This window comes from Lygodium microphyllum, chromosome 4 (assembly GCF_053477565.2).
Source record: "Lygodium microphyllum isolate KBCC chromosome 4, Lygodium_microphyllum_v1.1.10, whole genome shotgun sequence".
Taxonomy (NCBI): domain Eukaryota; kingdom Viridiplantae; phylum Streptophyta; class Polypodiopsida; order Schizaeales; family Lygodiaceae; genus Lygodium; species Lygodium microphyllum.
Genome location: NC_141138.1, coordinates 55,115,005 through 55,140,852, shown reverse-complemented (window position 1 = coordinate 55,140,852; position 25,848 = coordinate 55,115,005). Strand labels below are relative to the sequence as shown.

The 25,848-nt window shown below is 40.8% G+C and overlaps 1 long non-coding RNA gene across 1 annotated transcript in view; it reads left to right on the top strand.

The window, feature by feature from the left end:
* The first annotated feature begins 2,626 nt into the window (after positions 1–2,626).
* Positions 2,627–25,848, top strand: part of LOC148037061 (uncharacterized) — a 37,551-nt gene continuing 14,329 nt past the window's right edge. The window contains exon 1 of the long non-coding RNA XR_015690573.1: positions 2,627–2,792. This is a non-coding gene — a long non-coding RNA (uncharacterized LOC148037061). The remainder of the gene's footprint in view (positions 2,793–25,848) is intronic.

Here is a 25,848-nt window from a genome sequence, read left to right as displayed (position 1 = left end):
AGGAACATAAATAAAATATGAAATTTAGAGGACTCTGCTCCCTTTCATATACGTTAAATTAGCAAAACAAGTAATTGGGGCTTGAAACTTTAGAAGGTGAGGGAACTGGCTTATTCAATGGAACTCTCATTAATAAATATTACCTGCTTATCCACTAGTTACATGAACCACTCACCACCAATAGCTTCTGCAAAGTGAGTATCACAAAAAGTGACTCTAAAGACAAGGAATTGATGCAACATGCTTATATTAGGGTCAAAGTCATTGCACAAAGAAAGTACATCCTTGATGCTCTCATTGATGGGGGAAGTGATTATAAAATTTTGACACAAGGTGTTGACACAAATTGGGCAACCTCAATTGATCCCAACAATTGAAAAATTTAGTCCATGTGGGGGTAAATCATACACCCTACTGGGAAAGTGTAAAGTTATGCTAAGCATTAAGATTGAACACCCTTGTATGATTTTTTATGCACTATCAATGTAGAGGGAGTTGCAAAGAAAATCCTATCAACTAGAGCTTTTAGATGATAGAACAAGTGTAACATTGATCACAACACTCAACACATGCTTCTAGCCTTACTTAGTGTAAAGATCATCATAACTTTCAGTATGAGTAATCACATTTCTATGAAACATAAATTGTCACCAATGTCTTTAGCAAAACTTGCCGACACCTTTTGTGAGGCGGGTAATGCCTCACTTAAGGACTTACGAAAATCACAAAAAACAAATGAAAACCAATGAGTAATGTACTTAAACCAAAAAGTGCCAAAAATAAGTAAATCCCTAAGGCAAAAATCAATTGCAATTAGGCTAACCCTCTTACAATATGTGCAACAAATCTAGTTCCTCCAATTTGAGACAAAGATGTCACCAAACTAGAGAGGAATCAACATCGAGTCACAATGGGTTCCTATGTCCTTGTTAGATGCTCAAGGTCACTACACTAGCAACAAATAGATTTGGCTACCCAGGCCTCAAATGACCATTTGATTCTCCTCGAGCTACCAAGACATCCTCACCAGTGACTCAATTGTCTCCAAGCCATCAACAATAACCACATCCAACCACACAATCTCAACTGAAGTCTTCTAACCCAACTAAGAAAGGACTTATTAAACCTGCTATTGTTCACAAAATGAAATAACTAATAAAACCTACGATTGTTTATAGAAAGAAAGAACCTACTATGACAACAACGAATATCTTGAAGTAGTCCCTTGCTATCTCAAGCTCAAAACAAAAGCATATGCTCCAACCACAAGCATTGACCATGAAGAATTTGATGCCACAATAACCTCCCTAGTTGCCAATAAAGCCTCACATGCTCAAAAGAAGGCACCACCACAACCACTTGTTGTAGCACAACTAATTGGCACCTCCAAAGGTAAATCAAAGACCTATAAGGAAGCTCCAAGTACTACCAATTCTCCTTGCACTTCTCTCATTCTTCAATAGTAATCTCTTTTGAAGGCCAAAATTTGCTAGAGCCACAATTTCCAAAGGCTACTTTATCACCCTCCATTGTTGACAACCACCACCAATAGCAACAGAAGAAGATGACAACCATAGTCCCAAAGGAAGAGTCAATTCGGAATCCAAAATATAATCTCAACAAAGGTTAGTTAAAGGTAACCATGAGGTATGTACAATGAGGCATGACCACCCCTTCAAGTTTATGCCCACCATATAAGAGACTATTGATCTTGGAACCAGCCACCAACACAACTGTCAATATAGGTGAAACTATTGTTAGATACATCAAATAGCTCGATAATACATTCTGTTTACATGTTGTTATGATTGAATTGACTTAGATCTTCTAGATAGCAAGACTGTTGAAGTTGTTAGAACCCTTCTCTGTTCACGGGAGGAGTATGAATTCGTATTCACCAAGTGTGAGTGGAAGAGTTAATAGCAACACGAGTCAAGAGAAAAAGCTTTGCAAAGCTTCTTAACCACTTCCTTCAAGCCATGTTGCTTAGACACCACATAAGAAGACCTAGATGATTTGGACCATCTATTAAAATCAAAATCTCCCTTTTTGGGAAATTACTTCACTCAAAGAGTACGATAGAAAAGGATTGACTATCAAATCAATTCCTGCCGCACTCCTCAGAATATCCATGCTTGTCTGGCCTACTGAGGGTGGACACAAGGTCCAGAAAGTGAATCCTTCATCCTTTAGAAGAATCAAACCAATGCTAGCAAATCTTTGGCAAATAGGAGTGGAGGGTCTAACTAAGAAGGCAAGACCAAGAAATCATGTAAACCTTTTGCTGTCATATTAATGTGAATGAACAAATTCTTCCTCGAAATTAGAAACCTTTTGTTGTTGCTGGACTTATGTGAACAAACAAATACTTGCCCGAAATGAGAGATCCTTTGTCCGGGTGATGAGTCTGAACCGTGGCCCTTAGCAACCTTTGGTTAATGGTTCCTGCCCATGTGACGTCGCTCACTGTGGTGGGTTGACGGAAACATTTACTCTTATATATTCCACATCATAAATAAAATGAGAATTATTGATTTAAAAAATCGTTTAGGGTAACCGTGTGAAAACGAAGTTAGAAAAAGGAGTTGGGAGGGGGGCAAAATAAGAAAGCTGGCCCGTCTCTTTTGTGTTTACTTCAGGTTTCTTGGAAAGAGCCTCACATACCGAGCCAGCGTATATTGACGACGCAGCCTGGAAGCTCGGCCTATCTCTTCTCTCGCATTCCTACCTGGGAAAAGGGGAAATCGATGGCGTACCCAGGTCCATATTCAGGATTGAGCACCTTAGCCCAAGTAAGAACTCTTCCTCCCTCTTCCGTCCTGCCCTGTTTTTAACTAACCCTAAAGGCGTGTAGATCCTGCGTTTCCAACAGTTTGCCTGCAATCAACTTTTCCATACGAAGCTTGCATTCGGCTTTACCCTTCTTAGCAACGTGGAAGTGCCATTCATTGTGCGTCCGTCCAGTTTATCTGTCCAGTAGCTCTTATTTTCTGAGTATATGTACTGCGTAGTTGACTGCGTCCTTCCTTTCATGGTAATCAGAATCATCTGCTTTGGGAGGATACGTTTATAACATGCTAATGTGTCTAGAGTAACGAGGACTCTATGTGCCTGTATGTGCTTATAGGTATGGGTATGATGTGTGTATGTGCCATGCGTGTATGCGTACAGCATTTACAAGATAATGTCTCAAACATAACATTTGTGCAGATACGTACGCGCAAGTGCACACGTGTATGTAGGTACGCACCCATTAAGGATATTTTAGTGTCATCTAAGACTTTTGGTCACCATGCTTATATGTCAAGCAAAAAACATGCTGCTATATGGGCTGTGCAAAAGAGTAGGTTGCTCGATGTGTTGTTTGGGTTATTTGGAAAGGGGATGCATAAGAAAGTTACCTTGCAAGGGATATGCAAGAAAGTTGTCGCGATACATAAAGCAAGACTTGTATGGCTGTGCTACATTATCCATGCACCTATTCTTAGGCTTAGGATGCATTTAATCTTAAAAACGATAGACAACTTGGTTTTCAAATTGTTGACTATTTAGTCAAGCATGGTGTCCTTACCTTTATGTGAGGTTGTAGTTCCACTCTCGAGTAGAGAAGATGTTTGGGTGGCCCAATTGTCAATCACTAATATTCTTCGATCCATTTGATAGGATCTTTATTAGGTGTCCGATTTTCCATTACATACAAGTCACTTTGCTTTGCCAATGTATTAAGTTATGCTCACTGAAAAGACAAGTTCATTGTGTATCAATGCTGAAAAGGTAAGAGTTGGATTAACATTTCAATATACATGGATGTTGACATTCTCTTCCATAGAAATTGCAAATGGTTTGAGTTATACCTTAGCAACTATAACTTACAATTGACAAGCTTCTTGTAAGTTTGTGACTAGCTTGACCATATGTAGAAATAATTCCCATTGATCCATTGACCTTCACTTGTGGAGTAAGGGGAGTTCCTAGGAAAATTGACGTTCACTTGTGGATTAAGGGGAGTTCCTAGGAATTGGAACTCTAGAAGCTTGTTCGTATATTTCTACAAATTGAAGAATATGAAAGCATTATGAATCTTCCATTGGTCTAACAAACGAATTTGAAAGAGACCCAGTAATTCTCTTAGTTATTTTACTTGTTGAGATAATTTATAGAAAATCCTAGTTGACTGCCTTATCGAGCACCAAAGATGAAGTCTTTGGTGTTGATGGATTTATATAGGACTTACGTACTCTAAAGAAAAAAAGGATTATATATTAAGATTAAAAACATAAAAAATATGTAACATAAAGAAGTTGATTGTGGTTTTTGAATTTTGACAAACGGCAATTGAAAAATAGAAAAGAGAAGTTGACAAGTTTAGTCTTTTGAATATAAATTGTGGAATTTTAGTCTTTTGAATATAAATTATGGACTCCGGGCTTTACTTATAAAAGTACAATAGTTTTTTGTAAGTAGATTTCTTTGGTAGAGAAACTATTTAACATATTTTTTACTTTTATCGTGATAATAACATATCACTTGCTCAATTGAAGTTTTATTAATTCAATTGATGTGATTGATGGCTATGTTACTTGAGTAAGTAGACTAGTAAATGTCAGAAGTGAAGCAACAATGGAAGTGTCGATATATGTTGTAATAAGCTGTTGAAACACATGATAAAAGAGAAACTCTTAAATCATGGGTGATCTAATACAATACAAGGATACAATAATAATGAATCATAAACCATATAACATAGAACCACCAAGTAGAACCATGGATACCCAAGCACTGGGTGATCAAGCCACCTCCAAGCTGCCTCGGAGAGAACATGATGTCGATGTTGATTGTACCAACTCTTGAAAATAGAGAAGATCATAGTATATCTCTGTGTCTGTCCCAATGTCTTTCAGTAGTATAGATGACCATCTTGTAAAAAAGGCCTCTAGAATATATATGACCATGGATTCCCCGCCTTTGGCCAGTAAACTTCAAAAGCCTTCTCATATGAGCTTAAGGCTAGGAGTCAATGCAACTCTTTGTCAAATAAACAACCCATCATGAACTTGAATGTCAATCCTAGCTCCAAGATTTGAACGTGCCAGACTTCAATCAATGCAACAGGGAAGTCTCTCTCTGGATTCTATGTATTTGTATACATGTATAGATGAGGGGCGACTGTCCCTTCTCACCACCCTCTCACACTCCCTCTGTGACAGTGGAGAGTTGTGAGGGATGCTATCATCACTACTACTAGAAAGTAGTTGAAGAAGGGGCCATCAAGCCCTTCTCACAGTCTGTAGAAGCTAATCCTTTCTGTGCCTTGGACTGCTCTTTGATCTGAGGATCGGAGTCCAAGAGATGAGAACTCGTCGGAGGAGTCCATATCTCACGTCGTCTTCTTCTTCTTCTTCTTTTTCTTAGAAGTTGCTAACTCTTTGTAGTCATTCCATAAATGTTCTTTCTTCCCACATTGGTAACACTGGGTCTTTAACTTCTTTTTCTTCTTCAAGCCCCTCTTTGAAGTTGCAAGAGCTTCACTAGAACCTAATGAAAGCCTCCCTTGTAATTGCAATGATGCCTCGTACTCAAGGAACATGGAGGTCATATGTGTAAAACTAATAGGAGTTGATGATGTCTATGCTCTCAAAGTAGTTGCCACTCCATCGAACACTGGAGGGAGTTTGGAGAGTACGAGTCCAAGAAGATAAGCCTTTGGAAGGGTAGATTGCATTTGTTGAAGTTGGTCTTGAATTTGGGTCACATGAAGTAGAAAAGATTGGATAGTATCTTTATCCTCGAATGAAATTTGTTGGAGCTGTCCACAAAGAGTAACTGCCCTCATGGTGGAAGGTGCTGCGTATAGTAGTTGCAACTTCATCCATGTTTTAGAAGATGTCTTGCAGGCAATAATCATGGGTAGGACTTCTTTCGAAATACATTGAAGTAAGGTTGAGTAAGTATGGGCATTATCCGAATCCCATGCAAGCACTGCTTCCTCATGGTCGTCTTAATCAAAATCAGTCGGAATAGAAGAAGCTTGCTGAGGATGTCAATAGCTCTACAAACCATGTACCATAACCGCTTTTGAATAAACCAAGCCTCCATCACAACACTTCATGTAAGATAATCGGGTCAATGTAACTTATCATCAATGGATGTGTACGGAGGAGCCATCTGTAGAGGATTTAGAAGAGAAGTAGAAAAAAGAAGGTATTTAGAGAGGGAATACAACCAAACCACAAGCGCAAATTGCAAAAAATGAGAGTTCATATGTAGTATTCATTAAAATCTGACTAAAACAAGAAGAAAACTGTTGTGAAAAGTCAAAAAATCAGCCAGACGGGAAGAGATGCAGATACACCAAAACGGTTTGATAATACAATTGTCCAACAAGGAGGAGATGTAGAAACACCAAAACATAGGCTCGAATTGCTACGCAGATAGGAGAGGGGCTGATGCAAGTTGTACAGATGCTGACATTAGCAAAAACGCAAAAAAATAGGTTTGCTTGGTTGGAGCAGTAGTTGCTTGATCAGCAATGGTTAGAACAGTCTTCAAATCAGCAAAGAAAATACAGTAGGAGCATAGAACTTGAAATTTGATACCATTTCAGAAGTGGAGCAACAATGGAACTGTTAACATATGTTGTAATAAATTGTTGAAACACAAGACAAAAGAGAAAGGGAAAGAAAGAACACTGAAAAACACAATACAGATGCGTCAGAGTGCAGCGATGCAGAAGTGTAGGACAAAGACTAAGAGAGAGTGAACATAGAGAGGAGAGAGAAAAGGAGACAGTGTAAAGCAGCAGAAAATCTGCGGTGTAGTATGCTGTGTAAGAGTGCATAAATACATAAAGGGGCATAGGAAAATATTTGCGTATGTCTTAGACTCGATGACCTTGATCTTCGTCAGCCCGAGTACAGTCTGTCTCAGCCAACAGATCTCAAGATCAGAATCTGGAATCATTGAATAATAATGACCAAGTGTGCACCAGGGGCTGGCTATTTATAGCCAGGAAAAATAGCAATCACAGCAGCAGGTCGGCTGTATTAAATGCAGCCGACTGTACATAAAATACTACAGAATCTGTTCGACTGCCCATAAAAGTGGTGCTTGTAACTGCTGTGCCACGTGGCACCCGTACTTGCTTGCTGTCTGATTGCTGACTTGTCTTCTGCTGACCGATTGTTGACGTGTCCTCTGCTGACCGATTGTCCAGGAAATGACACTAATACCCCCTCTCAAATCTTGGACGGGTCAAAAGACTGAGGGATCCGAAATGCTGCCGAAGAAGAGCTTGGGGAAGCGCCTTCGTAAACAAATCTGCAAGATTATCCTCCGTCTTGTAATACTGCACATCAATGGTCCCATCCAGAAGCTTCTCCTGAATGAAGTGATACTGGATCTCAATGTGCTTCGTCCGGGCATGGAATATAAGATTCTGTACTAAGGTAATGTAACTCTCATTGTCGCACCGCAGAAGAGTAGGACAAATCTGGGGCAACCAAGCTCCTCCAACAGTCTCCGAAGCCACGCAACCTCACATGTGGTGGAAGACGCAGGCCGATACTCTACCTCAGTAGAAGAAAGGGCTATCGTGGCTGCTTCTTGCTACTCCAAGTGATAACACTTGTACCCAAGGTAAAACAGTAGCCTCTAGTAGATTGTCGGTGGTCCAATCCGAGTCACTCCAACCTGCAAGAACCAGGTCTGAAGCATCTATACTTGCGGGATAAGAAATCCCTAAGTCAGAGGTCCCCCTCAAATACCGAAGAATCCTCAGGGTAGCCTGCCAATGCACCTGTTTGGGTTCTGTCATGAACCCTACGAAAAGACCCATAGCAAAATAAAGATCAACATGAGTGTTAAGAAGCCAAATCAAGGATCCAATCAACTGACGGTAGTGTGACGCATCCATCACGGGAGAATCTGAGTGAGAAGTGGGCTTCCAATTCGGATCCATAGAAGTAATGGGCCGACAAGTCTTCATCTTAAAAGTCACCAAGAGCTCCTGCATGTACCTTTGCTGAGAGATGAAAATTCCCCTCTGAGACTAATAAATCTCGTGACCCAAGAAGAAATGAAGAAGTCCCAAATCAGTCATCTCGAATGCCTGATGTAAAGCTGTCTTGGTCTCTCGGACCTTCTATGCATGATCCCTTGTCAAAATCAAATCATCAACATATAACACAAACAACACACGACCAACCTCGGAAGTGTGCACATAAAGTTGCGGATCGGTCGTAGAGTGCCGATATCCCAACTTCGATTGAAGAACGAGTCAATCTTCTTATTCCATGCATGTGGAGCTTGCTTGAGGCCATACAAGGCCTTCTTGAACCTGTAAACTTTCCCATCCGAGGATCCAAAGCTAGGAGGCTGCTCAACATAGATCTTCTCTTGCAAGTCACCATTAAGAAAGGCCGACTTCACATCCAACTGATAAACATGCCATCTCCTATGGCCAGCCAAGGCAAGAACAACTCGAATAGTCACCATATGAGCAGTAGGGGCAAAAGTATCATGGAAATCAATGCCTAGGCGTTGAGCAAAACCTTTAGCAACAAGGCGAGCCTTGTGCTTGTCCAAAGAACCATCGCTAAGGTACTTGGTCTTGAAGGCCCACTTGATACCAATCACCTTCTTGTGAGAAGGACGAGGCACAAGAGACCAAGTGCCATTTTTCTCAATAGCCTTCAACTCGGCTTCCATGGCCTTCCGCCAATGATCAAACTGCAAAGCCTCGGTCACTGAAGTGGGCTCTCGATCCTGCATATCATGGGTCAGCAAACAATAGTTGGAGCAAACAAGCTCCGAAGAATGTGCTTGGTTTCTCCGTGACCTCCCGGTCCATCTTGCAGTTCCCACTCCTCAGGGATCCCCTCGATCCTTGAATCTTGGAGTGTGTCACGTGCCCAATGAGGAGGAGGAACCTCTTCTCGTTGTTCTCCATCTGCTGAAGACTTAGGAACATCCACTGGCGGAAGCTCCTTGGGGGTTGTCGGTGGAAGAGAAGACTTTGAATCAGAAGAATAATCTCCAGCAAGAGGCTCTGGCTCCAAATGAACTGTCTCGGGAGCCCAACTCTCCCTTGGATCTCCAAGGATGGGGTGTTTCTCACCCTCCTCTGTGGCCGAAACTTCCACGAACCACACATCTCGGCTCGTGTAGACATCCTGCTTAACAGGATCAAACAAACGATAACCTTGGGATTGGGAGCTGTAGCCAACAAAAACCTGTCGTCGGAAAGCCGCCTCGAACTTATCACGCTGCGTCTTCGGAATGTGCACATAAGCGTCACACCCAAAGATCCTGAAATAAGAGATATTAGGCTTAGTCCCGAAGTAAGAGTCAAAAGGTGTCATCTTGTCAACGACCGAAGTGGGAGATCGATTGAGGATGTGAATTGCGGTGCCATTGCCTCGGCCCATAGAAACTGAGGTGTCTGTCGGTGCTCCATCATGGTGCGTGCCATCTCGATCACACTTCGGTTTTTCCGCTCCAAAATGCCATTCTCTTGGGGAGTGTTGGTGTTAGCAAACACCTGGTGAATGCCCCTATCTACACAAAAATAAGCAAACTCATTAGATATAAATTCACCTTCCTTGTCTGAACGCAAGGTCTTCAGCCGTCGGCCAAAACGGTTCTCCTCAAAGACAACCCAATCCTTGAAGTGAGAGAAAGCCTCGGACTTCAAAGTCAAGAAATAGGCCCAAGTCATCCTGTTGTAGTAATCTACGATCAACATGAAGTACAAGCTCCCTTTCAGGGACTCGATCCTCATTGGGCCACAAAGATCCGTAGATACAAGCTCCATGGGTGAAGTAGACTGCCTAGAAGCTTTGTTGGGAATCGCATCCCGATGCAGTTTCCCACAAATGTAGGAGACACATGGCTGATGGCTCACCACTATGTCAGGCAATCCTCGGACAAACGACCCTCGCTACGCGTTCCGAAGGTTCTTGTAGTTGAGGTGGCCAAACCGAGCATGCCATAACTCGGATTATGTCTGAGAAGTAAGAAGAAGAGAAGTAAGAGTTGAAGAAGACTTCAATTTGTAGATGCCATTCTCCTCATACCCTATAGAGAGAACCTTCCTCGATTGTGGATCGAGGACTCGAACATTTTCACTGTCAAACTCCACCAAGAGGCCAAGAGCACAAATCTTATGGACCGAAAGTAAATGATACCCCAAACCTGGCACATGCAACACCTCAGAGGTGTGTGTACCACCATGTCCATCTGGAATAAGTTGCATCTCACCCCGTGCAACAATAGACACAGAAGAGCTGTCTCCAATGAGAATTTGCCCACGCGAAGGTCGCAAATGGGCAACACCATCGGAAATGTGTCGGGAGGCACCACTGTCCACGATTCACTCTCGAGCCTGGGAAGCTATCATTGCAGCATTAGAAGTCTTCGATGTAAAGTTTTCAATGACTGCTAAGTGTAGAAAAGCAGCTGATGAGGGTGCAGTCACCGCTCCCGAATCCTTCGTGTTCTTCTTCTTGGTATCCTTCTTGTCTTTGTCGGGGCAATCCTTTTTCCAGTGATCGGTCTTTCCACAAATATGGCAAGTCGATTCCTTCTCCTTGTCCTTCTTGGATTTGTTGTCCTTCTTCTTCTTCTTTTGGTCCTTCCCCTTCTTTTGAGAGGCTTGACCAACCAATGCCTTCGATTTGGAAGCATTCTGTCCCTTCAATTGTTCCTCCTGGTCCAAGACCATAGGAACCAACTATTCCCACCGAAGAGTTGACTCCCGCCCTGATGCAATAAGTGCGGAATAAAAAGTACCAAATCGTGGCGGCAACTGGGATAGTAAAGTGATCGCCATGTCTTCCACAAATATGGCAAGTCGATTCCTTCTGCTTGTCCTTCTTGGATTTGTTGTTCTCCTTTTTTTTCTTTAGGTCCTTCTCCTTCTTTTGAGGGGCTTGACCAACCAATGCCTTCGATTTGGAAGCATTCTGTCCCTTCAATTGTTCCTCCTGGTCCAAGACCATAGGAACCAACTCTTCCCATCGAAGAGTTGACTCCCGTTCTGATGCAATAAGAGCGGAATAAGAAGTACCAAATCGCGGCGGCAACTGGGGTAGTAAAGTGATCGCCATGTGTTCGGAGAAAATAGGCTTCTCCTCATTTTGAACTTGCATTCGAAGTTGCCGAAGCTTGTTGATGTGTTCCTGAAGCAAAGAAGACTTATTCGCGGACAAGGTCCACATCTGCATCTCCAAAGAAACCCTCCTCATGAGGGTCATCCAGTTGTACATCTGATCGAGCTTTAGCCATATCTCTCGAGCCACTGTCAAGTGCTCGATATGAGCTATCACGGTTGTGATGCAAGACAGAAACAGAAAAGATTGAATCCTGGCATTTAGTTTGTCCCAATGAGACCGGGCCTTGGTCAACTCCGCACGAGCATTGGAAGAGAGTTTGGACTCATCCCTCACCGAGGGCCTGTTAATCTTCTTTATCACTAGTTCTGCCAAATCATAAGACTCCAAAATGGCCAACGTCATCACCCACCACTGTCTAACAAGATGAGAACTCAGATGTATACTCGAGAAATGGAATCCATATATCCAACACGAGATAGTCTCATACAATAGTGAGTCATTGGTTGTGTAGGCTCCGGTATTGGCTCCACTCCCTAGGAGAAGATCCACAAGTGATGATGAGTGAGTGAGTGATTGACTGATTGAGGAGGAAGAGCTTGAATAAATAGGATAAAAATATGTCCTCAATATGATTAGGTCAGCTAGCATTTAATGTTGGTTGTCTAGCAATAAATGCTCAAAATGACCTTAAAATGACTTTAAAAAAATGCCTAAATGTCCTAAATAATTTATCCAATCTTTGCATGCACACTCACACATGAGCTGACATATTTGCTAATAGTAAAACTCCACCTTTGGCTAAGCTTTGTATTGCAAATCTTTAAACTTGAAGCTATATGGAGTCTTTAAAATAAATTAGAGATCTAAGAACTACCACTTTGATCTAGTGAGCATTGAATTGAGAGAACATGAATAGCCTCACTACCATTTGATGACTTTGGTAATTTAAATGTGAAATCCCTTTTTTATATTGGGATAATGCTATTGTCCCTCGACTAATGCAAGTGCTTATTAGCCTTCTTATTTAGTTGTGCTATGCTTTAAGAAATTCTCTTCTACTTGTTTTAGCAATTGATCCATGTCCTTGATCAATTTATTATGAAATTATTCTCTAGGTACCCATGTCCTATCTCGATTAGCATCCACTTGAGAAGGGTGACTTGGGATCATTGGTCACATGCTTGGTCAATGGTAGGTATATTTATAGTGTACTTGGTGATGGGTGATGTGGGGGATTTATTGATATGGAGTTTTACATGGTAGTGGATCAATAGATGTTTAAGTTTATATGGTAGTGTGATGAATAATATTACTCAAAAGAGTTTTACAATGAAGTTTATGTGGTTAAGAGCCTAGTTGGAGTTGTTTGAAAGGCAAAACAAAATGATATATACAACCTTCTAAAGGTGGTTTGGGGGTGATGTATTGCTACCTAAGGTTGCTCGCTTGAATTGTGAAAAACACATGGCCACACCTAGCGAGCATGAATTAACGTTAGAGCTCTTGATGGCTTTAAGAGTCAGCTTGTAGTTGATCTTAGTTGTTGCAGAGTGAGTGGATAATGGATGTCAAAAGCTCTGCTAGGGTTGTGTATATCGAGTCTTTTGCCCACTGAAAAGTATTTGATAGTGTGGTGTCTAGATGTATCACCTTGTGAGGCTCCCTATAATCTCCTAGACCTTTGAGGGTGACTTGCAAGCTCTACTACTTGGCGGTTGGGCAAGGCATCTAGATTGACTATAGCACAAAAGTTTGCCTCGATGATGAAGATTGTGTCATGCATCTTTGCCTCATATATTAGATGGTGACCTTGGTTTACTGATTGCTACTAGAAGTCCTCCTAAGAAATATGCTCATGCCCCATGTTAGATGCAATTTGTCTCACATGACCAAAGACAATGCTTTGGAGTCTCCAAGTTCTATTGTGAGTAATGCTCCATCTTGTTGCATTTGGGCCGACCAACTCTCAACCACCAAGCCCCTTGTGTAAGAAGCCATATCCAATAGGATACTCTCCTTGGCCGCTAGCTATCCCACAAGCTTTGGTTGAAGGTTCGATGAAATGCATCCATGATGCTATGCTTTGCCCAATGTTTGCTATGTAAGGATACCCAATCCATATCAGCTTGCATTAAAACAGTTTGCCAATCTTGGATGTGTAGGCTAAGAAGCTTTGCGGCTTCTTGGCAACAACAGTGGTCAGCCAAAGGCACTCTTGGATCCCACTCCTGTTCGTTTAGAGGTTAGATCTCCCAAATCTAGAGGTGTTAGTTTTTAGATGTTAGACTAGTGCATGTATGAATCTAGTTGCCAAGTCTTTCCTTGGAGGTCGATGATAGGGATCCTCCTCCAAGGGATGTCAAGAAAGGGCCAAAGGCCACCTTGTTTTTCTTTATCAAGGGCTAGGTGGCTCTCTCTTGTATTGAGAAGAAGGTGCTTGGGGGCACCATTGGGTTTGCTTACCACTTGTAGGAGATGCCCATAGGCGAGAATTGTGCTTTCCACATCTCTCTTGGTTGCGTTGGCTCTTCATGAGGAGGGGTTAACCAATCTTGGGGGATCCGATCATTGCATCAATCTCCCTTCTCCTAGCATTTGTCCCTTTGACATCTTGTGGCTTATTGTAGATCATAGATGTTGCGACACTTTTAATGTTAAATAGGCGATTTTGCACACGTGTCATTAAAGTTTAGGTTGTGATTGGTTTCACTACAAATCATCATATTATGGAGCCTTGGTTTGCAATAGAGGTCGTGCTTCACTTTGACAAGTCTTTAATAAGATTGGGAGTGCCTTATGGTATGAGAGGAAGTGAGAGCTTTGAAAAGCTTGAGGCTGCGAGCAAGAGAGTTTGTGGCTATGGAGACCAAGCGAAAGTTGCTCATGATTGATTGAGGATTGTTTGGGATTGGATAATCATTGTTTTGTGGATACAAAGAGGGTAGGAGAATCCCCTCTTGATGTAGGGCAAGGTTAGGCACGGAGATCGAGGTAGACAGACCTTACGCGCAGTGAGAGAGACAGAGAGTGTGAGTGAGCAGAGTAGAGAGTGAACACGTTTTTCGGTACAATGACAAGAGCACCACTTTAGGTTTTAGATAGATATATGTATGAAAGTACAATGTGCTAAGGGTGTGTTCACATCCATGCACATATAAAAGGCATGATGGCCCTTTATTTCCAACAACCTCCCACCTAAAGGCAATGTGTCTTAAGAGGATAAAAGAATTAGCTAAGTCTAAGTATGCACAAAGCTGAAATAAATATATCTATCCAACTCCCATCATCTGTCGCGGCAATGAGTAAAGCGCTCTGTTGGAAGACCCTTCGTGAGAAGGTCTGCAGGATTATCATCTGTATGCACTTTGACAAGCTCAATGCTCTTGTTGTCAAGTACATCTCTAGTGAAGTGGTACTTCATTTGTATGTGCTTTGTCTTTGCATGAAAGATAGGATTCCGTGCTAGCATGATAGCACTTTGACTATCACAATGGAGAACAGGTAACTCTGTGATGCCAAGCTCTCCTATCAGACGTGAAAGCCATAAAGCCTCCTTGCATGCCTCAGTGGCAGCTACATACTCTGCCTCTGTAGTAGACCTCCAAGCCTTCCTTCTTTGAATGGGTGGTGATAACCTGATTTAAGAGTTAATTACAGCAATAAATAAATGCACATAAAATGAAATACACACTTTACCATAACATTCTTGGACAATAGACACCCTGTTGGCCCCAAAATTGGCGCCCCTTGCGGTATTTCTTTAGCTTTCATTCAATTGGAAGGAGTAGAACTTGAGATTCTTCAATCTCCTCGTGCTAACCAATTGCTCTTGCTGTCATAAATGTCCAGCAAGCCTTTTGGGTCATTTGCCCCTTGTTTCACCTAGGACTTCTTCTCCAATTTGACCCTTGGCTGGCCAAATGCTGCCCCAAATCAATTCGGGATGGGTTGGCTCCTGAATTCCCTTGATAATCTTCAATTATCAGCTGCTGATTTCAATCCCTTGAGCCTTCAATCTTTGGCACGGATCCCAAGGTGGCTGCTAAACCCTAATTTCTACTGTGAATTAGGTTTTATTGCAGAAATTATAGATCAGCCCACCAAAAATGGCTGAGATCTCCTCCGAATGGCTGAGAATTGCTGAGAATGGCTGAGCATAGGCTGAAGGAGATGAGAGAGTGCTGTAGAGAGAGAAAATTTTGAGATTTGTCGCGAAGAACTGATCAAAATCAGTTGCTGCCCTGCTGTACCAGTCCCAAACGGATCCACCAACAGCAATAGGAGCATCAGAGACTGTGATCTTCAGGAGAAAGTGCATCAGCAGCAATTGTCAGCTTCCCAAGGTCAAGAATATGCAATCTTCGTCACCAAAATGGTCTCCAATGGCTGGGAATTGGCCCCAAAAGCTGGCAGTAACAGTCACCTCTTTCCAACAGCTCCAAAATGAAAAAATGAGATTTCCCTCTCCCTTCAGCCCTATTTAGCCTTTTCCCCACTTGCATGGGAAAGTTTTGCCAAGTGGCAGCTTTCTTAATCCATTTTCAACAATTTCCAGCCATTTAATTAATTTTCAGAATTAATTAATATTGAAAATTAAGTCAGCCCTTAATCCATGCCCAAAAAATTGACTTTGCCTATCCAAAAATTAATTGGCTAGGCCATTTGCAACCCAAAGTGGTCCCATGCATTAATTGACCCTTGGACAAGCATTAATCCATTAATTAATGCCTAGTCCCTAGTGTCACCAATTAATGGTCCTAGGGGCAAACTGACACCAAAATTCACCTAGAATCTAACAAGTGTAACTTGTTACAACTTTTGCCTTTGACACCCATATTTTTCATAGGGTATTTCGGTCTTCAACTGTGAGAAAGTAGCTTGCACCTCACATGTGCATCTTTTAATTGCACATTTGATTAATCCTTTAATCAAATGCCAATTAAACATACTCTGCAACATCCATGACTTGTCGTGTGCCTTGCAGCGACGGCTGCAAACTGTTGTTTGTTGCTCGTCGGACTCTTGCAACACACGAGCCTGTTTGCAACTTGCTCGTTGCTTCTGTCGATTGCCTCTTGCCAGCTCTGATACTAGCTTGTAGGGCAAGGTTAGGCATGGAGATTGAGGTAGACAGACCTTATGCGCAGTGAGAGAGACAGAGTGCGAGTGAGCAAAGTAGAGAGTGAACACGTTTTTCGGTACAATGACATGAGTACCACTTTAGGTTTTAGATAGATATATGTATGAAAGTACAATGTGCTAAGGGGGTGTTCACACCCGTGCACATATAAAAGGCACGATGGCCCTTTATTCCCAACACTTGATTGCGATGGAGTGGCACTATCACTATTGGATGTGGCTAAGGCTGGTTTAGGAGAGGAAGTTAAGTTATAGGTGTGGGTAGAAGATCCTTGTTCTTTGAATGGTAATTGTCCTCAATGGGGCCTTAGTTATAAGTGTGGGTAGAATATCCTTGTTCTTTGAAAGGCAATTGTCATCAATGTGGCCAAGTCTTTGGCAAAGTCCAGAGTACCTATTTTTATTAGGCATGTATAGCTAGCTAGATCTTGGTTTATGTTCTTCCTTACCACTCTATTTTTCCTTCATTGAGGTAGACAAATCATTATCATGAGAGGGGGTCCTTGCTTTTGATCAATTAGGAAACATGGAACAATGTGTAAGAGCAAGGTTCCCCATGTAGTGGTACTAGGGGACATTGTAATGCACTTGCAACTAATGGGGAGTTGCATAGTGTGTAGGTGGATTTTCCAACAACGAAGCACCAAGATGCAAGGTGGCACATTGGGGGATAGTGAGAGGGCAATGGTAGTGGGCCATCTTGGCCTCGCTCGTATCTATGAGGCAATGATTTTATGATGGTGGGTTTTCACATGCATTGACTTACTTGGCAATATTTAAAACTCTAAAGCTAGTGGGCCTTTATGTCCACAATTGGATTGTTCGACAATGAGGTGCGAATTAGCAATAGAAGAGAAAGAATCAAAGTTGAACATTGAGAAGAATGATTAGTGAAAGAGAGAACAAAAGAACTCAAATAATCTTTGAACGAGCAATGTAATCCACAACATAGTATATGAGATGTATCATACAAACAACACGGGTGACAAATGAGCTAGTTTTAAATGGGTTGCCTAACTACATGTTTAGGCACCCAATTCTAAGTCTAATAAAGACCCTTATATCCATGTAATGTATATTGCAAATACCCTCTTGAATCATGGGTGGTTAGTACAATAAATGAAACACATTGGGAACAAGCCTCGAGGAACCATCACCATATCCCATACCACAACATTGATTTGCTAGAGACATGTACCACCATAGTACATACAACAATGACATATTGATGTTCGAAAAAGATGACTACATGTTGTACAAGGCTTTTATTATGGACCTAAAAGCAATAAAACTAGCTCTAGGATGTGAACAACTAGACTACATGGATGCATGTAGAAAGTCTCACTCAAGGTCTAGCACACCATATAAGTGTATGGCATGTTGAAGGGTCATCTCTTGTATGAGCAGGTGGTGGGAAGGATGGGCAAGTTGATAATTGGGTAGCGCGATAGTCGGATAAGGCAGCGTGAGTGAGGTGGAACTTGATACTACCTGTTTGTGTATTTATTGTTGTAGGCTGGCCATATGAGCATGGTAGACCCGATCCATTTTCGTGTCTATTCACAGGTTGCTGGCCATGTGGTTGTGTACACTTCGTTAGTGAGAGATGGTATGGTCTTTTGAGTGTTATGGTGTTGAAACTCACCCGTGTATCCACTTTCGCAATGCTACACTTTGACATGGTATTATAGTAGTGAAGGGAAGCAAGGTGGACATATCTGAAGAGGAGTTCCAATGTATTAAAGGAGGTGCATTTTCAATATATAAGGCTATGTATAGAGCGTGTTGAGGAGCACATCCTTAGAGAAAGGAATATTGTTTTGTAGATTGAGCGGGCTGCTTAGACTTGTATGGTGTTAAGAGTAGGCGTGCAGACATGATTTTGTGAAGGAATCAATAAGAGATGTGCTTAGAAGGCTGCATTCTCAGCTTTTGAAGTAGATTTTGCATTTTCATTACCTTTGGTGGTAAAGAAGACATAGTACTCAAACATAGGAAGTCCTAACCAATCGTGTTTGTATAGTTAGAGGACTATCAAAGAAGTGCGACAAGTTTAAGGCAGAAAAAGGATGTCTAACAGCTTAGATATGGATTTTTAGGCCTTGATGGACTGCAAAGGTCCTTGTTCTACATGGTTGTCCTTGGATCAAAAGTTGGATGGAGACAACTTTAACATTTGGAAGATGATCGATGGAGGCCATACTAGAGTCCCATGTCTCGTGGAGTTGGTGATACAAAATTCAAGTGTCCAATAATTGAGGATCCCAAAACTCTTTGTACTTCCTAGAAAGCTGATTTGGAGGGGGTTCATGTGCATTGGGATAAGTTGAACGCATGCATTTTCTCTTCCAGCGCTCTTATGTGTACCAATCTTCATTATCATCGTGCATGTTAAGTATACAATATGGTTGCATTTAGAGCAGCCTTATAATTGGATGGGTGTATACAGACCATGGATCCCAAAAAGCTTGCATCCATGTAGGATCACATTAACAAGTTGCAACAACTTTAGCATGAGATTCTCAATGCAAGGAAGGTGGTCTCCTTTATAGATATCCTTGTTTTCTTATTGGGATAACTAATTACGCGGTTTAGTGGGTTTTATTTTTCTTTGATAGCTTTCGGAACGGGTTGATACCGTAACATGGGAAGAGTTGGTGCCCAAAATGTTGGATTATGAGGACTGTTTCAAGCTATACTCTCCTTCGAAGAATAATTGGAGGATTTGATGGGTCATAGTCCACAAATAAAAAAGGGGTAAGGATTAAGAAGGATGACAAATCCAAGGAGGGAAACTCTAGCTACCACAAGTGTGGTAAGACAAGCCATTAGGAAAGAAATTGTTTGGATAAAGACAAGGAGGATATGAGGGAGACTTTCAAGAAGGATTTTGAGCCTTTTCAGAACATTGGTTGCTCCAACCTTAGTAGTGTTCCTTCATTTGGAGATATTTGAGACATCTTTATCAAAGCTTGCAGCATTGATAGTAGTTCCACGGAAATTGGAGGCTTTGACGGGCCACAATCCAAAAACAAAAAAGGGGTAAGGATTAAGAAGGATTACAAATCCAAGGAGGGGGACTCTAGTTGCCACAAGTGTGGTAAGATAAGCCATTGAGGGAGACTTTTAAGAAGGTTTTTGAGCCTTTGGAAATATTGGTTGCTCCAATCTCAATAAATATCTTCATTTGAAGATATTTGAGACATCTTAATCAAAGCCCGCGACATTGATGGTACTTATGGTGCGTGAATGGATCGTGGACAATAGCACTTTCCGCTACATGATTCCATCCAAAGATGACATTGAGCACTTGTATATAATACAAGGCAATGTCTATAGTGGAGATAGTTCTTTGGTTCTTGTTTGGGTATTGGTGAGATTTAGATGGTTCTCGATGGGCACAATGGTGCTTTTACATTGGAAGTTTTCTAGTGTCTGATGAGCAAGATTTGTGGCCCGAGTCTTTTGAATTTGTGATAGTTAAATGAGAGAGGTGGTGTGCCAAGGTTGTGAGAAGCATGGTTTCTACATAGTACAAAGTGAAAAATACATTTTTTACTATATCCTTTCTTCTCAATCCTAGTTCGAGCATTGCCATGCTCAATTTGTTCACTTCAACCACAAGTACTTTTGGAAGGCAGCTCGTGATAAAATTGTTTATGGCTTACTAGAGGTTGGGTGAGCCAAAGTTCACATGTCTCTCGCACCAAAAGAAAGCTGCAATGAGATTTCATTTCCAACGAGACATTTGGATGGACATAGCGTTGGTAGCAACGACTATCCATATTTTTAATAGATTCGTGACGCTAGCAATTTTGGGTGTTTTATGTCTTGGGACGTCCGGATAGGCACTAGTAGCATTGGTCATTGTGGTTATGAAGTGACTTAGTGTAAATGTTCTAAGAATACCTCAAGGTTAGGGCAATGGTCATGGTCCTTAGTGTTGCTAGCTTCCAAGCTTGGAGGTGAGCCCATTTGGCTCTATGATTGGGAGATGAGTCTAATCTGTAGTCCCTTTTATGGTGAGTTTAACTTGTGTGTCTCGTATACATGTTAGATCTTAGGGGAGCATTTTATTTATATTAGAGTATTAATCTAAATTGGACTTGAGACTCGATGATGTACTACAAAACCACTTGTGCTTACATAATTGTGATAGTTCGTGCCTAATAGGTATATCTTTTTCTTGGTTAAGAGTGGTATGAGATAAGTCTAATGCTCGGTGCATTATGACACTTCTATAAAATTTTCTTACAAATATCCTTCGGACACACACTTTACCTTATTTACTTTTCCGTCAACTTTCTGTTAATAGCCAGCCTTCGACCATCCAAACCACCTAAGCTTCTTGGAAAGCAAATCTTACGAGAGTGAAGATCATTTCACAACTACCTTTGAGAGAAAGAGAAAGAAATAGGTCAAATTTTCAAAGAAAGACAAGGCATTGACTTCACGAATTCAACTAAAAGCATTAGCAATCATATTGGTTGCATCCTTTCTATAGTAATTTTCAAAGTAAAAAACTTGCAAAAGTTTCGCCCGTCCCATCTTGTGGCCACGGAGATCGGACTGATCACATAGGTATTGCAATGAGTGGTGGACTGTCCAAATAATAAATCGAGTGACATATGAGTAATGACACCATACTTTAAGCGCATGGATGATCGCCAATAATTCCTTTTCTTGAGTAGCATAACATATTTGGGTATCAATGAGCTTACAGCTCTCAAAGGAAATAGGTGGGTTATCCTAGTAAAGAACAGCACCTAAAGCATGATCACTCGAATCGGTATGAACCTCAAATTTAGTCTAATCAATAATCTCCAACATTGATGCAGTGATAACAAGTCGTTTCAATGTTTGAAAACATTAAAGCCATTTCAATGTTTAAAATCATTAATCAAGCTTACTAGTCCAAACAATAAGTGAACTAGCATGCTTCTTTTTGCTTCGAATACCCTAAAGTAAATGTATTAAGGATTCATGGTCATAGAAATAAGCCAATCAAGCACTAGTACCTTTTTAAGATCTATTTAAATTATCAACTAAGATGACACAACCCAGATATAACAACTTCATATAAAAAATTTCACACTTGGATAGTTTAGCAAACAATTGTTTTGGTCTTAAAAGACGTAAGACGATACATAAGCGTTTGGCATGCTCCTCCAACGACTTACTATAAATAAGCATGTCATTAAGAAAAACGACTATTCACTTTTCTAGATACAGACAAAATAAATCATTCATCATTTGTTGAAAAGTTACAAGAATATTGGTCAATCCAAAAGGTAGGACCAAAAACTGATAGTATCCATACCGTGTTCATAATGCGGTTTTAAAAATATCCTTCGAAGCTATCCACATCTGATGGTAGCTAGACCCTAGATTGATAATAGCATGCATCACAAAGCCGATCTATAAGATCATCCATTCTTGGCAACGGATATTTATTCTTAATAGTCACTTTATCGAGACCCTTATAATCAACACAAAAGCACATCTTGCCATCCTTTTTGCAAGAAAAACAAGCACACCCAATGGGGATTCACTAGGTTCAATATAACTCTTAGCCAAATATTCTTGAAGTTGCCTAGTTATCTCGTTCTCCTCTTTATAGCTAAACCTATAAGGTTGTTGAGAGACAAGATGGTTACTAAGTAAAGTTTCAATACGATGGTCTAAGGTTTCGCAAGATAATAGAAGTTCATCAAGTAACTCAAACGGAAAAACATCAACATACTCATGTAATACTAAATCCAAATATTCACTTACATTTGAATGTATATTAAGATTAATACTAGAAAAAATTAAATTACATTGATTATAAAAAAATTAAACTTTTTCAACAAAAAAAATGTAAGGAGTAATAGTTGGATCAAAGAAACTTTGAGAATACTCCATTACAAAAATCATATTTATATTATTGTTTGTGATCATGAAGCATAAACAATCCTCAATCACATGAAAACAACCATCAAACTAAAAAGAAAATACATGATTTTTACAATCAATATACAAAGAGAAATATTTTTCAAAGAACCACAGCATGCCAAGAATGACATTCACATGGTTAACACACATCGACTTTTTCACAACACGTAGCTTATGGCATCTACACCTCATTTGCCCGAAATAGTAATCCAACATGACATTCATCACAACACAAGCTACCATCTGCCCCACCATAATTGTGTTATCAACGCCTCTTCTACGACTGTACCCACCTCTCTGCTTCTCACTATTATTCATGGCCACAACAATCCAACCATCTAACTACCAACAACCATCTTCTCTTATCGACCTACATCCGTCCTCTCTCTCCACGACTCAATAGTCTCAATAGTCTTTCCTCTCTTTCCACGGTTCAATAGTATTTCTCTCTCCACACAATAAAATGTTGGCGTTCTCTCTTCCAACATCCACATTCAAAATACTATACTAACATTAAAATTATAATGAAAACGTTGACATTAAAATTATTGATAGCATTAATATAAATGTTAAATATTAAACCAACACCAATATTTAGTAATATACTAACATTAAATTTAATGTTAACATTAACATTAAATGTTAATTTACTGTCAATGAAATTTCTTTGATTCTCAATCAGGTCACAAAATTTTCAATTTTCAACCTCGAAGTAGCAACTCCCCAATCTCCAACAATCAAAACAACTAAAAAACTTTTGTGCACTAGCATCATCCCAACACAAAACCTGAACACCAATACGGAACTTACCTTACTCTCGTATCCACCACCTGCAACATGGTGGTATACACCAGACTTTGACCTAGTTTCTCAGTTTTTATATTGGCCGTATATTAAGACTATGGTTGAGTCTTGCACATGAGTGCTCGTAGTATCAACTTAACAAAGTTAAACAACATAGACAGGTAGGGATGTTACATCCTTTACAAATTCTTGAGAGGAAATGAAGTAGCATTTCTATGGATTTTGTAGTAGGATTGTCCTATACAAATCGTGGTCACGACGCAATTTGGGCTATGGTCGACCAATGAATAAAAATGGCTCAATTCGTTGCTACAGAGACATTGTGAAAAGTCATGAGATGGATGGTTGGTCTCTTTATTGTACAACTTTATAGACTTTATGGTTTGCCTCATGAAATAGTTAGTGATCGGGATCGTAAGTTGATTCGCCATTTTTGGTAAATGGTCTTTCAAAAGTTAGAAACTCGATTGTCCTTGTCGTCCTCGGAACATCCAAAGATTGATGGGCAGATCGATAGGAGAAATCAAACCATGGAGGATATGCTTCGTGCATGTCTCCTGTAGACAATTTGATTGGGAATGCTAGCTTCCTTTGATTGAGTTTGCTTATAATAGGACTAAGCTATTGGTTATAGCCCGTTTATGCTTATGTATAGTTATGAGCCGTAACCACCCATTGCCACAGAGCTCAGGGGGGTGAAAATGCAATTCATAGTCGACTTTTTGCATGATATATAGAAGATGATGACTATTGTGAGGGAAAGCATTAAGACAACCCAAGATTGTGCTATATTTTATACTAACCAACATTGCATTTCCAAAGAGCTCTAGGAGGGCATGTGGGTTTACCTTAAAGTCCCAAAGGACTCCAATTCAATGACTATTGGCAAGTGCTATGAATTATCTTCGAGGTATTGCGGCCCTTTTCTAATTACCAAGAAGATAAGTAGTGTATCCTATGAGTTAGATTTACCATTAGAAATCTGAGTTCATCTTGTGTTCCATGCGAATCGTTTGAAGAATGACGGGGGCAAGGTGAGTAGATTGTTCTGATTGAGAAAGTCTTGCGACTTGAGGATACTACTTTTTACATTCCACTTGAATTTGAATTGATTCTTGACCTTAGGACTAAATGATCTTGCCGGATCATTTATCTTGAATATTTGGTCAAGTGAAAAAACTGCCTAGAGGCAAAGGCTAGATGGGAGTCCGTATGCTCATTGAAGAGTTGTTTTCCTTGCCTCATTCTGTAGGATATTGCTGAGGATAGCAATCATTCATAAGGGGGCAAGTGTTATGTCCTTGGACATTCGGATGGGCTTTAATAGCATTGGTCATAGTGGTCATGAGGTGTCTTGCCTCATTTCTTGGTGTGAATGCACTAAGCGCACCTTGGGTTTAGGGCAGCTGAGTCTTATAAATAGGACTCAAGGCTCTAATGAGCACATTCATTGCTTGATCACCACTCTTGGACTCTTGGCCTGTTGGCCGATGCATCCGTACATTGGGATGGTGTGGGTTGGTTGTATGGGACGCCAACCCTTGGGATGTGGTTATGTCTTGGAGTGTTACTAGCTCCTTGGCTCGGGGTGAGCCCGTTTGGCTCTATGACTGGGAGGTGAGTTTGATGCCTAGTTCCTTTTATGGTGAGTTCAACTTGTGCCATGTTTTGTGTGCAGGTTGGATCCTAGGGGGACGTTTCAGGCGTGATGCTGTTTGAGGTGTATGTTACAACTATACTTGATGTTTCTTATTTCAAGATCTTTGGGTGTGATGCATATGTCCACATTTCAGCAAGGAAAGATGTATCCGAAGGCCTCATGTTTCTTGTTTGTGGGCCGCAAAACCCAATTAGTGGGTTACCACTTGTATAAGACAGAAACTTAACATGTCTTTACCAGTAGAGACGTGTGCTTTGTGGAGATTCAGGTGATAGGTGGTTGCCTCCACCAGTCCAAGTGGAGCTGTTAAGAGACTTGGCTGTAGAGCAACAGGTGGCTGATCCAGATCCAATTTTTCAGATAATGGAGTGAGAGGAGTATCAGCCTCCTCTTGATAGGCTTGCCAAACCCTCAGAGATGCAGGTATTGAGGGTGTCCTAGAGAGTGGGAGTGGCAGGATGGGTGAAAGATGACTTAAGAAAAGAAAGAAAATGATGAAGCCTGAAGAAGAATAGTTCTCCTCTGTGAGCACAAGAGTCTGTTTCTCCTCCCAACCTCGCCTAGATAAGTGCTAGCTCCTCTCTCCCCGCTTCCTCTGCGAGCCGTTCACTTTTGGTGAGTCCTACTATTCTTGGACTCTCTTACTTTCTAGGCTCCCCTTAACCCCATTCGGGCGCCCAAGAGCCCGGACGGTCATTCTCATGCGTGTTTCCCTAGATTTACCTTAATGTCACATTAAATGTCACTTTAATGTCACATTCAATATTTGTGACCTTAACGTTACATTAAATGTCACTTTTAATGTCACATTAATGTCACATTTCCTTCCCCTTAAGAATCGGTTTCGTCCTCGAAAACAATACTTGGAAGGTCTAACTGTAAATTGGGAAACCTTTTCTTTAAAGTACTTACTCGCTCCCATGTTGAGCTTTCTTCTGAACAATCTTTTCACTTAACCAAACATTCTTGATAAATAGTATTCCTTGTTCGTCTATTACGAACATTTAATATTCTTTCTGGTTCATGTGGATTAGATTGGTCATTGAATAGCTCCTCAATATCATCATTTAAGATTAGATTATCCAAATCACCCAGCTTCTTCCTTAATTTACTTACATGAAAAATTGGATGTATTTTACTACCAGCAGGTAGTTGGAGCTTGTAAGCCAACTCTCCCACATTTTTAAGTATTATGAAAGG